The following is a 15802-nucleotide window of genomic DNA, read 5'->3' on the forward strand; positions in this document are numbered from 1 at the left end:
TACCCATGGTCATACAGCTAATGGGGCAGGATTTGAACACTGGTGTTCTAATTCCAAATTCAGCATTCTATCCTAGGACCTTATCCCTAGTTCATTGGGTTTGGAGGGGGAGAAAACAAAAGACAAGGACCTGGTCCTACTCAGACTTCTGTTACTGCCAGGATAACAGAGACATGTCAATCCTCCATTAGGAAACTTCCCTCTTCTAAAGGAAGGCTAACTTTAAAAAAAAAAAAAGTAACTGAAGGTATTTATGCTTGTTCTCCTGCCTATAAACAGCTGGGCTACAAGCATCAATGGTCATGGTTCCCTGAGGTCATGGGAGGCAGCAGGCGAGACCAAATGGCCCCAGTGCCTATTAGGACACCATTTAATAAGCAACATCTGGCACTCCTGCAGCAACCCTTTACCCACAGCTCTCCAAGCATTCAGCCCAGCCCCTCCTAATGAATCTCCCTATGCAATCTCCACTACCAGTCCCAACTGAACACATAGAGCTGATCTCTCCAAACTAAACCAGCTGCCCCCTTCCAACAGTGACCTGGTTCCATTTGGAAGGGAAGGAAGTAGCACAGAAACATATTTTCTGAGCCACAGTTTATGATTAACCCCTCTGTAGTGTGTACCAGCAACTAATCCCTCCCTGGAACACCTTCTGCCCTGTACTTTTCCTCTTGTCCCCAGATGCCCTGGTGAAGGACTAGAAAGGCCCCTCTTTGGAGGTTGTGGTTCATAACTTGACTGCTCAGAAAGCATGGTTTATACCCCAGGCTCACATCTCTCTTGGGTCCCTGCTCCCTTAGTCTCTACAAGGAAGATCCCCCTCAAATAATCCTATGCCGAGTGCTAATCAGGTCACATCAAACAGCCCTGATCCTGCTCTTGAAGCTCCAATATCTAAGAGAAGTAACAAAGATCAGGAAGGTATCAAGACTTATAGAAATGGTGCACAGCATTGTAGGGATGAAAGGGAGCTAAGAAATAATTTAGTCCAACCTTCTCATTTTACTGATGGGGACTCTGAGACCCACAGAAGTAAAGAGGCTCACTCACACACTAGGCAGATTGGGTGAATTAAATCATAAAGTACCTTACTTCTGTAGCGAGCATGCACAAAACACTAAAAAAAATGCTAGTGATGATGACAATGATGATAATGGAAGAATCACGTTAGAAATGCCCAAGGAGTTCTGAGGGTCATCAGACAGCCCTTTTCCCCTTCCCTGATGCACTGGCCAGAAGAGGGCCTTATGCAAGACCTTCTGGCAGGGAAAAGCTACCCATGGCAAAGGTGAAGGACTGTTGAGATTAGAAGACCAGGCAGTTGAGAAACAAAAATACAAGATGACAGTTGTAGAGACAATGATGGCTGAAGGAACACTGAGGGACTCCAGAGTCAACCTGAGAGTGGAGACCAGACAAGAGCAAGGGGACCACAGGAGATCCTAGAGACCAACTCAGGATTTGGGACAACAGAACAATACAAGAGCCACAGCAAACTGCTAGATCCACCCGAAACCACGAGAGGCTAGGGAAGGCGTTTGTGGCTACTAGGTGCTACAGTGGATAGTGTTGTTACTGGAGTCAGGAAAACCTGAGTTCAAATCCTGCTCGAGATACTTTCTAGCTGTAGGTCCTTGGGCAAGTCACTTAGGGGGAAGGAAGAACAAATATTTATTAAGCACCTACTATGTTCCAGGCACTGTGCTAAGGGCTTTACAAATATTTTCTTATTTGATCCTCACAGCAACTCTATGAGGTAGGTACTATTATTATATTGTTTCTTTTTTTTTCTTTTTTTTTTTTACAGCTGAAGAAACTGGGGTGGTCAGAGGTTAAGTGATTTGCCTGGGATCACACAACTAATAAGTATCTGTATTTGAATTGAAATATTCCTGACTTCAGGCCTAGAGCTCCATCCATTGGACCACCTAGCTGCCTCAACCTCTCAGCTTCAACTTCACCATCTGTGAAATGAGGATAATAATATCACCAACCTCACAGGGCTGTAGTGAGGATTAAATGAGATAATATATGTATACTTCTTTGTAAACCTTAAAACACTAAAAAAATGCTAGTGATGATGACAATGATGATAATGGGCAATCACAAGTACTAGATATATACCATGACCTGGGACCCTACTCACATTGCTAAGTGTGTTCTTGTGAGTTGTCAGGGACTGTGGCTAAACCTCTGGAGGAAGGGAAACTGTGTTTACTTGGTAGTGGTATGGGGCAAAATTAATACCTTCCTAAAGGGGTTCAGAGGAGTAACTAGATGGCTCAGGAATGAAGCGCTGGGCCTAGAGTCAGGAAGACCTGAATTCAAATCTGGCCTCAGACATGTACTAGCTGTGTGACCCTAGGCAAGTCATTAACCCTGTTTGCCTCAGTTTCTTCATCTGTAAAATGATCTGGAGAAGGAAATGGCAAACCACTGCAGTATCTTTGCCAAGAAAACCCCAATTGGGGTCATAAAGAGTCTGAAATGACTAAACTATTCCCTGGCAAAAGCAGATGTTTCCCCAGAATTCATTTAGACCATTCCTTATGGCACCAGTCTCCCTTTCCTCTGGATTCCTATAACCCCTAAAGTTTGTACCACACAGTTACTAGGATCAGATATAGACTAGAGCACAAAGATTCCACATGCTCAGAATCCTGCCTTCTGTGCAACCCGGCTTTGCCAGGTATGTGACCCCTGCTTTCCACTGAAGTCCTGCCTTCCATGCCTCATGGCTGTATGTAGGTAACCCAGAACTCTCAAAAGCAATATTGACAATGAACAAATCCTTCAAGATCCTACCAAGCTGGAAAGGTTTCAAGTACAGACCCAGAGACCTGTCTATTCAAGGACCCTGTATCTAAGGACCAGTTTGGCTAGAGTTGGAGAGGATAATCACCAGATTGGTTGCCGAGATGAACTCAGAGACTTTTCAAGGCATAGTGGGGTTGTGATGGGTGTCAGTGATGGGAGCTTCCCAAACTGTTCCCAAGGAAACCAAGGATCATCAGAGTAAACTAATTCTGTCTCCTCAGCTAAAGCATAAGCTCTTAGAGATCAAGGGCCATAGCTTCTCCATATCCAGTAAACCCCCAACCCCTACTCCCAGGGGTGGAGAGCATAGGGATGGGCACACTAGATTTTCAATAAAGACATGCTTGGTTGTTTGATATCTATTATTATTAATGAAATGTCAATGCAGGGATATTAGAATCATAAAATTATACATCTTAGAGCTAGAAAAGACATCAAAAGATCATCTGATGTAGCCCTTCATTATAAGCAATAGCATTAATAGGTTCAATTTTGGCAGCTAAAAGAGCATTGGATATTAGATAACTCCAGAAAAGCATTAACATTGAACTGCATCTCACTCCTGGGTGCTGCTTTGCCCTCTTTTCTCCAAGTGCTAGAACAACACAAAAATGAGGATACCCCGAATAGCCCAGTTCGAGGTTAAGGTAGAACATCATGTACTTGAGTGTATAAGAAGCCCACTTCATTGATACAGAACACAGAGGCAGCTGAAACGGAGGTATTTTGAAGAGATCAGCGTTCCAGGTAATAGACCAACGTGGTTGGAGACAACTCTAGTGGGCGTTCAAGACTCAACTGTTAGATTTTTCATCATCAGCATTTGCACCTAGGAAGTCAGCAAAAACTAATAAACAGGGCTTGATTTATTGTTCTGTTGCTTTTCCAGACTTAAGAAAATGATGGAGAAAATGTGAATAATGAAGATTAATCTTAAAAGTGTGTCATACTGTTGGCAGAGTCTATTGTTAAACATTTACTAGCCCTGCCCCCTGATAATAGGTCTCTCAATATCCAAAATTAGCATGTTTACGTTAATTTGACATGACTTTGGGTTCAGATCCATAAATTATTAGCTGATAAAGATAATGGGGGGGCACAATGTGTATAAGGGAACATTGAACTGATAAGTATCTGGTCTGTGGCCAACATTCCCTGTACTCATTTTTTTTTCACATTGACCATCAATGTCCCTCCTCAGTTCTGTTAGGGTCCCCAGCCTCTAACCGCCAGAGTACCCTAACCTCTATCACAGGCAGGCCTGAGTAAATCAGGAAGCGCTCAGAAAGTATTGCTTAGAAAGATGCAGCTAGCTGTCTATCCCTGACCCCATGTGCAGCAACATCCCTGCCCAGTTCTTTGGTGTATGGCATGCCCTTAGACCTGCAGAAGCTTACAGTGTAACTCATTTTATGAGATTCCCCCTTCCCACCCACCCCCCCACATACACCCCTAGAACACTTATAACATAACAGCACCCAAGCAGACATAATAGAAAAACCAGCCAGGTATCCAGGCTTAACAGAGCTGTACCACAAAGGGAAAAAGGAAAAGTAGAATCACCTGTCTTAGCACCCCCAAACCTAGAAGAACCGGTTCTGGTCCTGGTTCTCTTGACCTCCTTTTCTGTCAGCACAATTAGTTCTATAGTATAAAGGATGATTTAAAGTCACTGACTCAAAATCGTTGGCTACCTATGCTGACTCCTGGAGTCTTCATGCAGTGCAGGAGGCAGGTGCCCTCATTAGGGTTTTTGGAAGCAAGTTCTGTCTTCCCAGCCCACAAATCAATCACCCTGCCTTTTCAACACTGGTAACAGTATTTGGACTCCATAAATGAGAAATGACTACTTTCCTAGAGACATACTTTGTTTCCTTTAACAGTAGAAAATAAAGGGGTCAAAACAGAAAAGTTGCAGAGGGGTTGTGTATAAATAGACAGCTTGGTGGTTATCAAATCTGACCCTGGAGTCACGTAATTAGAGAAGGGGTGGGGGGTGGAGAAATCTCATTAACTACAAAAATCATTAACAGTAGAAGAAAATAGAAGGAGGGCAGAAGGTGGAGCTGCTTAGTTGCCGAAAAAGATTGCTTGGGAAGGAGGGTTCTCGGTGAAGAGTAATTTTTATGACTGCATGTGTGTGCCTGGCTTTGTCAGCCCCATGTACTCCGACATCCTCGCACCACCCTGAAGAATGGTAGTGACACTTCCCTTGGAGCTGAGCATCTCCCAGTACATCATCAGCATGCCCCCCATCCAAACCCCAAGCCGAAAAAACATATCCTTCTCCTCATGTCTGCCTCAAACTAGCTGTATGATCCTGAGAAAGCTCATTCTTCTCATTTTGTTTCCTTATTTATAAGAAGACTAAATGATCTCTTTGGATTTTCTTCTAGCTCTAATGTGAGTTTTATGAGAATAATGCAGGGTTTCTTAATCTGGGGTCCACAGACCCACAAGGGATCCATGAATAGATTTCAGGGGGTTCATGACTGTGAATAGGAAGAATTACATGTTTATTTTCAGTAACTTTTAACTGAAATTTAGCATTTCCTTCAAATATGTAAAAATAATCTGAGAGGGAATGTATGCCAGCCTGCAAAAGGAGTCCATGAACCAAAAAAGGTTAAGAAGCCATGATCTAAAGGTACCCTATGGGCTGGCCTTACCAATGTTCTTGAGTATCAGGATCTACTCCAGCCCCTACTCCAGATCCCCTCTTCCCCTAAGTCTATGCCTGAACCAGGGGAAAATCTCTAACCAGGCCTCTAAATCCTTCCCCTTGAACTCATGGTGGGTATTTTTTCCAGCCCCAAGTGTATTTTGCCTGGAACTCACAAATTTTATATATACATATATGTGCACACACATATACATATATACACTCACACACATACATACATACATACATACGTACATACATACATACATACTCTGTGTGTGTGTGTGTAGTCCTTCATGAATGAAGAAGACTAAAATGATATCACTATGTTGGGAACAAGGTACAGTGTGTCTGACCGGCTGGTCAGCCCAATATGAACTCAGAATGCTCTATCACAAGTCTTGCACAAATAGACCATATGAACATTTGGAATAGAGATGTCTCTAAATTTGTTCATCTCACATTTCTTTTAAGCTACTGCAATGCTGCTTTGTTCATAAAGCACAGCACCTTCTTTGATGCTGGCATATCATGCCGGGCGGTCCTGTGCCACTGTCTCCCATGTCTCATAATCAACTCCAAAGTTCTTCAGAGAGACTTTGAGAGTGTGCTTGTATCACTTCTGACCTCCGTGTGAGCACTTGCCTCGTGTGAGTTCCCTGTAAAATAGTTTTTTAGGCAAACATATGTTTGGCATTCAAACAACATGGCCAGCCCATCAGAGTTGTGCTCTCTACGGTAGAGTATGAATGCTTGGCAGTTCAGCTCAAGAAAGGACCTCAGTGTTTGGTATTTTATCCTGCTAGGTGATCTTCAGAATCTTCCTAAGACAATTCAAATGGAAGCGATTCAGTTTCCTAGCATGGCGCTGGTATATTGTCCCAGGTTTCACAGGCTTACAAAAATGAGGCCAGCACAATGGCTCTACAGACCTTCAGTTTGGTAAGCAGCTTAATACCTCTTCTCTACCATACTTTCCTTCAGAGCCTCCAAACACTGATACAGCTCTGGCAATGTGTGCATCAATTTCATCATCTATGTGTACATCCCTAGAAAGTATACTGTCAAGGTAAGTGAACTTATCCACAGCATTCAAAATTTCTCCATGTGCTGTAACCAATGGTTCCACATGTGGATGGTGTGGGGTTGGCTGGTGGAGAAACCTGTTTTCTTGGTGTTGATTGTCAGGTCAAAATTATACCAAGTGGCAGACAATCAATCTATACTCTGTTTTTTATCTCAGCCTCAAAGGCTGCATTGAGTGCACAATCATCTGAGAACAAAAAGTCACTCACCAACTCTCCTTCCACTTTGGTCTTGGCTTATAGCTTTTTCAAGTTAAATAATTTACTGTCAGTGTGGTAGCTGACCTTGATGCCATTTTCATCCTTGGTGAAGGCATCTCACAACATTGTTGAAAACCTCAAGCTAAAAAGCATGGGATCAAGTACACAGGTCTGCTTCACTCCATTGGTGACTGGAAAAGCACAAGAGCATAGTCTATTATCCAGAACCTATGCAAGCCTGCTGTCATGGGACTGGCATACAATACTGATGAACTTCTCTGGGCAACCAAATTTTGCCATGATCTTCCACAAGCCTTCACAATGGATGGTGTCAAAGGTCTTGGTCATATCAATGAACACTGTGTACAGACCTCTGTTCTGCTCTTGGCATTTCTCTTGGAGTTATTTAGTAACAAACACCATGTTGACAATTCCTCAGCCCTTTCTGAAGCCACACTGGCTCTCAGATAGATGATCATCTTTCGGGTGAAGGATCAGCCTATTAAGGAGGATTCTGGCAAGAATCTTGCCAGCAATGACTAAGAGAGAGAACCTTACTGTGATTGTAGCAGGACAATCTATTTCCTTTTCCTTTATAGAGGTAAACAATGGAGGCATCCTTGAATTCCTGGGGATAATCTCCTTTTGCCATATAACCAGGAAGATTGCAGTCAACTTTTGCATGAGCAGGATTCCCTGCCTTATAAATCTCACCTGGAATAGAATCAGCACCAGGCATTTTGCCACACAAGGGGAGCTAAATGGCATTCAAAACCTTTTCTTCAGTTGGAAGTTCTGCTAGAGAGAAATTGACTTCAACCTTAAGTCAGTGTCTTCAGCATTGGTTGATGATGGTCTGTTGAGAATGCTATGGAAGTGTTTAGCCCATCTCTCCAGGATCATGTCTTTAACCCTAATCAATGTGGTTCCATCAGCACTGAGTAGTTGAGATGCACCATAGGTCCTTGGCCCACAAATAGCCTTCAAGGAATCATAATAGTGCTTTGTATTGTTACCATCAGCATAAAAGTGAATTTCATCTGCCTTCTTACTGAGCCAATAATCCTCTATCTCTCTAAGCTTCATTTTATTTTTGATGAAGTTAAATGCTGCCTTCTTATAGACAGACAAAATATTCTGCTGGTAAACCCTGTGGAATTCTCATTTTTCATTTAGCAACTTCTGAATTTCCCAATCATTTTCATCAAATCAATCTTTTTGTTTGTGAGTATTCTGACCCACATGAGTAAATGTGGTATAGTACACCAAATCTCTGAAAGCTACCTGCTCCTTTTCTGGTTCACTGTTGCCAACTATGTGTTGGCTCACCTTTCCCTCCAACTCAGCAACAAACTGTTCCCGTTGGGGGAAGCGCCCTGATCTGTTGACAATTAGTCTTTTGGTACTCATCTTGCATTTCAGCCGCTGCTTTTGTTAAATGCAAATGTTTACCTTAAAAGGCTAAGTCTATGATTGGTTCAGTACTGTGCACCACACATCGCCTTCATCACTCTAACATCCTGTCTGTCTCTTCTTATAACGACATAGCCTGTTAAATGCCCATGCTTGCTGTGAGGGTGCACCCATGAAGTTTTATTATGTTTAGGTAAATGGAAGAGTGTTAGTGATGAGAAGGTCATGAGATGCACGAGTCTTCAGTAGTAAGTGATTATTGCTGTTACTGTTTCTGACTCCATTCTTCCCAAGGACTCCCTGCCATGTCTGATAGTCTGTGCTTTCTCTAGCATTAAAGTCACCCAGAATTACAAGCCTGTCCTCTTTCAGCACAGTGATGATGAGGGGACTCCAGGTCTTCATAAAATTCTTCTTTGACCTCATAAGGGTTCATCATGGTGGGAGCACACCTTCTGATGATGGTGGCATGGCATTTTCCTGCAAGTGGCAATAGCATTGTCATGAGTCTATCATTCACTCCTTTTGGGAGACATACAATCTTGTTGACTAGATCAGTTTTGATTGCAAAACCTTTACAGCACTCCAGAAAAACATGTATCCAGTTCTGACTTCAGTAAGCTGGCCTTCATTTGTCTGCCTCGTTTCCCTCAAGGCCGCTATTTGGATGTGATACCCGCTGAGTTCTCTAACAACAAGAGCTGTTTGTCTCTTGGGTCTACTGGTTTTCCTGTTGTCCATAAGCACGCACACATTCCATTCAGCAATGGTGTGCGGAATCATCTTTGCAAAAGTTTTTGCACGTTATTTTGTGTTTTGACCAGAGAATAGGATTCCTGCCTGCTGCAGTAAGCAGGATAGGGTTAGGTTACGTGAAGCAGACAATTTTAAGGGCACCTTTTGTAGCCCCTTTCTTACCTCAGAGAGTGAGCAGTGCAGTCCTTGAAAAAAGGACTCAGACACCCAGGGGTTGCTGAATCTCACTATTGCTTCAGTCCAGTGAGAAGATGACCCTATGGCCTAGGCCACCTGTGTCAGGGTTGTGATTACAGCTCCCAGTGTATCTGCACCTGTTGCTTCAACACTTGCCCACCACCACAGGATTTTGAAGTAGGTAAAAATACATGAGTGATGTCTTTTGACTCGCACATAAATTGGATTTAAATGAGACAGAGTTGTGTGAAGTTGTCAGCCTCACTCTCTCTTCCAGAGTCATCAGAGTCTAGTGGCAAGACAAATGTCCAGACAATTGGCAACGGTTCAGGATGCAGTGAATGACCTTGGTGTGTTCAATGTCTAACCAAGATCTAAGTGCTTCACAGCACCTGCTTCAGCCACCTTCATAGTCCATTGGAACAAACTGTCCACATCTGCCTAGTTCACCAAGGAAGTCTTCATATTCTTGGGGTACACAGTCCCCTAACTCACCAGCGAGTTACCGTCAACCTGATTTAGGCCATCTGCTGAGACAATTTTACCAGGATGTGGCCTCTGAGTGTGTTACAGTTTCTGGGAGCCACAGGTGAGGGCTGGGTGAATCAGGTGGACACCAAACATGGAAAGCAGACCTGAAAAGGGCTCAGCAGCCCTCACACCAGAGGTACTAGTCTTCCCTGAACACTGAACACTTGTACACCATACACTATAGGGTGATATACATATATAGATAGATAGATATAGATACAGAAATACATATACATATATATAGACATACACACACACACATATATATCCTCTCACAAGCAATTCACAACATCATCAGTTTCCTTAGCTCTAAAATGTGGATAATAGCACCTCCACCCAAGGGTTGTGGTGAGGATCAAATAAGATAATATTTATAAAGCATTTGGCACAGTCTGGCACATAGTAGGCACCTAATAAATGCTTGTTTTCTTTCCTTCCTTCCTTCCCTCCTTTCTATCTACTTTGTGCTAGTAAACACTATGGGAAATATGCAAATACAAATAAGACAAGTTCCGTCCTTACAGAAATTCACAATCATGATAAAGAAATTAAACTTATCATGCTATCACATAATATGGACCCGGGGATGGTGCCACTAGCACCTCTGGTACATGATACACTCTCATTTTTGTACCAGACAGCTGGCAATCAAGTTGATTTATTCCCTCAACCATGATTTTTTTTTCTTTACCTTCTAGGGACTCTGAGCAGGAAAAGAGCACAGGATTTTCTTCCTTTCCCCTTCTTTTCTCCTGTTTCCAGGTAATACAGACTCACCACTAAGCACTGGAGAGGAAACCTAGCAGAGATGGAGAAAGGGTAGGCACACAGTGACAATGAACTTGGCATGACATTTTCCACCCCTCTGCAGTCATTCAATTCACCTGGCATGGCTCCTTCCTCATCTCCATTTTTTCAGATTCCTTATCTTCCTACAAGCTCAGTAGGTTCAGCATCAGTGCCCCTCCTTTGTGTACTCTTCCCTAATCCCCCTAGCTGTTAGCTTCCTCTCTTTTCTCAAATATCCATAGAACATACTGCCTGAGCTCTTTCCATTCCATATCTTATAATATGGAGAAGGAAATGGCAAACCACTCCATCGGGGCAGGTAGATGGCACAGTGGATAGAGTACTGGGCCTGGAGTCAGGAAAACCTGAGTTCAAATATGGCCTCACACATTTACTGGCTGTGTGATACTGGGCAAGTCATCCACTTTTTCTTATCTGTAATATGAACTAGAGAAGGAAATGGCAAACCACTCCAGTATCTTTGCCAAGAAAACCTCAAGAGGGGTCACAAAGAGCTGGACAAAACTGAACAACAACAACAACATTTACTCTAAAGATGTAGTAGGAACAAATGTATAAATATTCCCCCTCCTCTCCAACACCTAGTAGAGAGGGGCATACTCTCCCCCGAACCACCTTGCTCTGTGGGGAAGTAGGCTCAAAATTTGGTTCAGTTCCTATATAACATTTGTCCCATCAAGTTCATGTGTAGATGTGGCATGACTGCCAGATGAATCCTTGTCTCAGCTTCTGCTGGCCTGGATCCAGAAGGTCATTCTTTGCTGCAATACTTAGCCTGGAACCCAAGCTCTGGGATGCCAGAGCTCCCTTGTGATGATCTTTCAAATTCATGAAGTCATGAGTTTCAATGCCCTTCACCTTGAACAGAAAAGAACAAAAATAAAGGCCAAGGACCAGGGCCTGTTTTCTTGGGGTCACGTGGCCTCAGAAGGTAGGAAACCCTAAAGGTCCCTCTCCACACAGCATAGTCTTTCCCCTCCAAAATCTGCTCCTCCAACCCTCAATTAAAGCCATAGGAGGTAGGCATCTTTCAAATATCTCACCCTCCTTCAAATGCCGTAATTTTTTAGCATACTTCACCCTAACCTATTTGATATATCCTCACAAAATCCTTTTCTAATTCCCAACCCCACCTCTTATTGAGAAAGTCTTCCCTTTTCCAGACCTTAATGCTATCTATCTCTCCCCCTTCAGACTTCAGTCTTACACCTTTCTACATGCTGTGGATCCTGGAAGCCTCTCTCTGCCTGCCTTTCTGTCTCTCTGTCTCTCTCTATCTCTCTCTACCCCCTGTCTTTGTCTATCTCTGTCTCTGTCTGTCTCGGTATGTCTGCCTGTCTCTCTCTCTCTGTCTCTCTCCTTCTCTCTCTCTGTCTCTTTCTCTGTCTCTCTCTCTCTCAGTCTATGATAGCCTTTTTTGCGACTGGAACCCCATACTTCCCACTTCAAGACACTGATTAACTTGCTCACAAATTAACTCATTCCCTTTCCAATCCCATGTATCTTTGTGACCCTGCCCCTCACTAATTGGCCAAGTTGAATTAACCAACACCACATGGAGCCAATAAATATGGGAGACCTTTTCTTGTTCTCAGCAAGAGATCTACCTCCCTATTTAGACCAGATGAATCCTTGAGACTTTACAGTTTAACGCCTTCCTTCTCTCAGAAGAGAAGTTGGATAGTACAGGCTCCACATGGCTCACATTCTACCAAATGGAGTGCTCCATGAGTTGGTTTTGCTTAACCTTTTCTTTGTTAGAAGAGAAGGTTCAGTATGGGGCGTAGTATGACTGATCCAAAAACAAAAGACATAAATAAAACTTTTTAAAAGACTATGTATTTTACCCTTATTGAAAATATTTAAATGCACTGACTTAATAATATCAACATTCTCACCCCAATATAATTATACGTACATACGTGGTAAGTTAAATAACGCAGGATGTAAGTGCCCTGTGGGTGATGCTGATGGATTTCCAGGGAGAAAGAGGTCAAAATGGTCTGAAACAGTCCAGGAATCCCGGATAGTATGAGGGCATAAGGGGAGATGACGATCTGGCCACATCTTGTGCCATGGGGATCTGTGCCTCGGGATCCTGTTGGTGATGCGGCTGTTGAGGGCCTTTCATTCACTCTGATGAATCCAGGCATCAATTCATGGCACATGACTGCGTTGGTATTCAGAGGTTCCCAAACTTATTTGACCTACTGACCCCTTTTAAAAAAAAATTACTCAGCAACCCCCTTGGAAATCTACTTTCTTTAACCCTTTAACAGTTGTTGTTTTTTTTTTAATTTGCATCATTTAAAAAAAAATACTGTCCCTCCCCCAATTATTCTGGCACTCACCCAAGGGGCGGTATCACCCACTTTGGGAGCCTATGATAGGTCCTGAGTTCCTCCACCATTGCAGTGGCACCCCCTCCTCACCTTCTCCTTCTGTGTGATCTTTGTCTATGCCCTTCTGGAAGCCTACAGCGAGGTGCTGCCCAAAGAACCAGCTGTGGCCTTCCTCTAATTCTATTACAATTTTGTGCTGACCAGTGCAGCATCCCCACCTGTTGTCTCTCACTCTTGCTACGTGACTATCTTACCTTCTTTTCTCTCCCACTCCTACATGCTATCCTTAATCCTACTTCTCACACCCATAGGATCATAGATTTAGGAAGGAAGAAAGCAAGAATGTACTAAGCACCCACTATGTGCTGGTAACATGCTAAGCACCTGACAAGTATTGTTTCATTTGATCCTCTCAACAATCTTGACTATTGTCATCCCCATTTTACAGATGAGGAAGCTGAGGGTAAGTGACTTGCCCAGGGACACACAATTAGTGAAGATTTTGAGGCCAGATTTGAACTCAGTTCTTCCTGACTCTAGGTCTCACGCTCTATCCATGATGCCACTTAGTTGCCTTTAGAGTTGGAAGGGACCTTACAAGCCACCTAGTGCCACTTCTTCATTTAACACAAGGAACATGCGACTGAATCTCAGAGAGAGGTCAAGTAATTTGTTGAGGATGACACAGCTTGTAAGTGTCAGAGGCAGGATTCGAACCCAGGTCTTCCTCGTTCCATTCCAGCACTCTCTCTACAACACTATACTGACTCCCTCACCATTGTTTGGAAGTCATCATCGCTAATGTGCTGAAGCCTGCTTGTTCACCATGTAACTTTTCGTTCTTCTCTAGGTCAACTGCAATTTTGATTCTCCCAAGATTGTGCTGCTCTGTGGCTTGCAGTCATGTAGCATCATGGTGAGAATGTTAAAAAAGGATGAAGCTTTGTAGCAGCATGTGGTCTGGGATCATTTCAAAAACGCACCACTCCTCAGATGCAAAGCAGTTCTAGTGTAATTCTGGTCCAGCTTAGGATTTCAGTGTCTGGCATGAAGAGAAAGGGGGAGAGAGAGAGAGAAAGAGAGGGAGAGAGAGAGAGAGAGGGAGGGAGGGAGAGAAAGAGAGAGAGAGAGAATGAGAGAAAAGGAGAAAGAGGAGAGGAAGAAGGGAAAGAGAAGGAAAGGAAGAGAGGAGAAAGAGAGAATGAGAGAGAGGGAAATAAGAGAAGAAAAAAGAGAGGAAGGGAGAGGAGAAGAGAGGAAGGAGAGAGGGAAAGAGACAGAGAGACAAAGAGATAGATATATAAAGATATAAAGAGATATACATATAAACATTATATATGTATATACTTATATATGTGTGTGTGTGTGTATATATATATATACACACACATATATACATAAACTGACTAAGTAGCACAGTAGAGTGTAGGACCTGGAATCAGGAAGACTCATCTCTGTGAGTTCAAATCTGGCCTCAGACACTTACAAGCTATGTGACCCTGGTCAAGTCACTTAACCCTGTTTGCCTCAGTTTCCTCGTCTATAAAATGAGCTGGAGAAGGAAATGTCAAACCACTCCAGTATCTTTGACAAGAAAACTCAAATGGGGTCATGAAAAGTCAGATACAACTAAAAACAACTGAACAACAACCCAAGCAATTCTCCTAGACTGAGTTACAGGTAATTTTCTGATCTATGTGAATAGAAGGATTTTCCGTAACAAAAGTCCCCTACACAGATGAGTCACAGGGATTGTCTTTCTTTTTGCTTGTATTTGTATTCCTAGCACTTAGCATAGTGCTTGGCATGTGTTTAATAAATGCTTTATCCATCTATCTGTGGCTCAGTGAAGATATGATTTGCTACTAAAAAAAAAAACTGTCAAAGTTTAACTGTTCTCTCTTCATGTTTTCATCAAGGAAACCCCTCATGAATACACAGCCTATTTTCATAAATATTTTAGTGAGGTAACAAAGCATACATACATATGTGTGTGTATATGCATATGCATATACACATATGGATTGGTGGTTGTTCCTATCTCCTCAGACTCCTGTTTATCAGTAAAAATACCATCTGTAATTTTGTTGATTCTTTCAAAATCTTCCCTTTTTGAATTATCTTTAAAATCAATCCCTGGGTATCTTTAAAATTGTGCAGCTTCTGTCACAGAATTCACATTTATGAACTTGGTCAGACTCAGCTGCTCTTTCTGACTCCCCCTTCTTAAGCATCTACCACATTCTTACATATTACATCATTTCTGGAATGGCAGAGTACAAATACAGTGTTTCTACTATCATTGTGGATGAGAACCGGTCACTATAGAGATATCAGCAGATCTGTCCCATTTCACAACTATTTCACGTCCAACTCCTGTCAGTTTTATCTATAAATGCTTTGGGGGGGGGGAGGAGTGGAGCTAAGATGGCAGAATTGAGGAAGCACTCAACCAAGCTCTCCTGACATTCATCTCCAAATAATTTTAAAATAATGCCTTGGTTCAAATTCTAGAATGGCAGAGCCAATAAAAACTCAAGGTGAGACATTCTTCCCACTCAAGACAACTTAGGAGGTGAGAGGGAGAGCTGTGTGATACGGGGGTGAAGGCTGGCCCCACAGCCCAGGTTGATGCAACACTAGTGGTGGGACTGAGTGGTGGTTACAGAAACAGTAGCAGCTCGGGAGCTCTCAAGCCAGAGATGGTAAAGGGACCTGGCAACCAATCCAAAACAGATCACAGGAGACCCCTGTACTGGCATTGGACACAGGACCCGAAGCTGTTTGGCAACTCCGTTGCCTATACTCACTTCTAGGTCACAGTACAGGGGCAGGAAGAAGCACTTTTGGTCAAGAGGGAGTGAGAGTCCTGAGAAGCAGTATCACTTCAGGTTACAAGGGAATAGGAAGCTCGAGAAATAGTATGAATTGCAATCCCAAGGGATCTTACCCAACAGGGAAGTAGGAGGGGAAGAGGATATGGAAGGGTAATGGAAGGGGGGAGG

Source organism: Vombatus ursinus, unplaced genomic scaffold (assembly GCF_900497805.2).
Source record: "Vombatus ursinus unplaced genomic scaffold, bare-nosed wombat genome assembly UNPS02009205.1, whole genome shotgun sequence".
Classification (NCBI taxonomy): Eukaryota; Metazoa; Chordata; class Mammalia; order Diprotodontia; family Vombatidae; genus Vombatus; species Vombatus ursinus.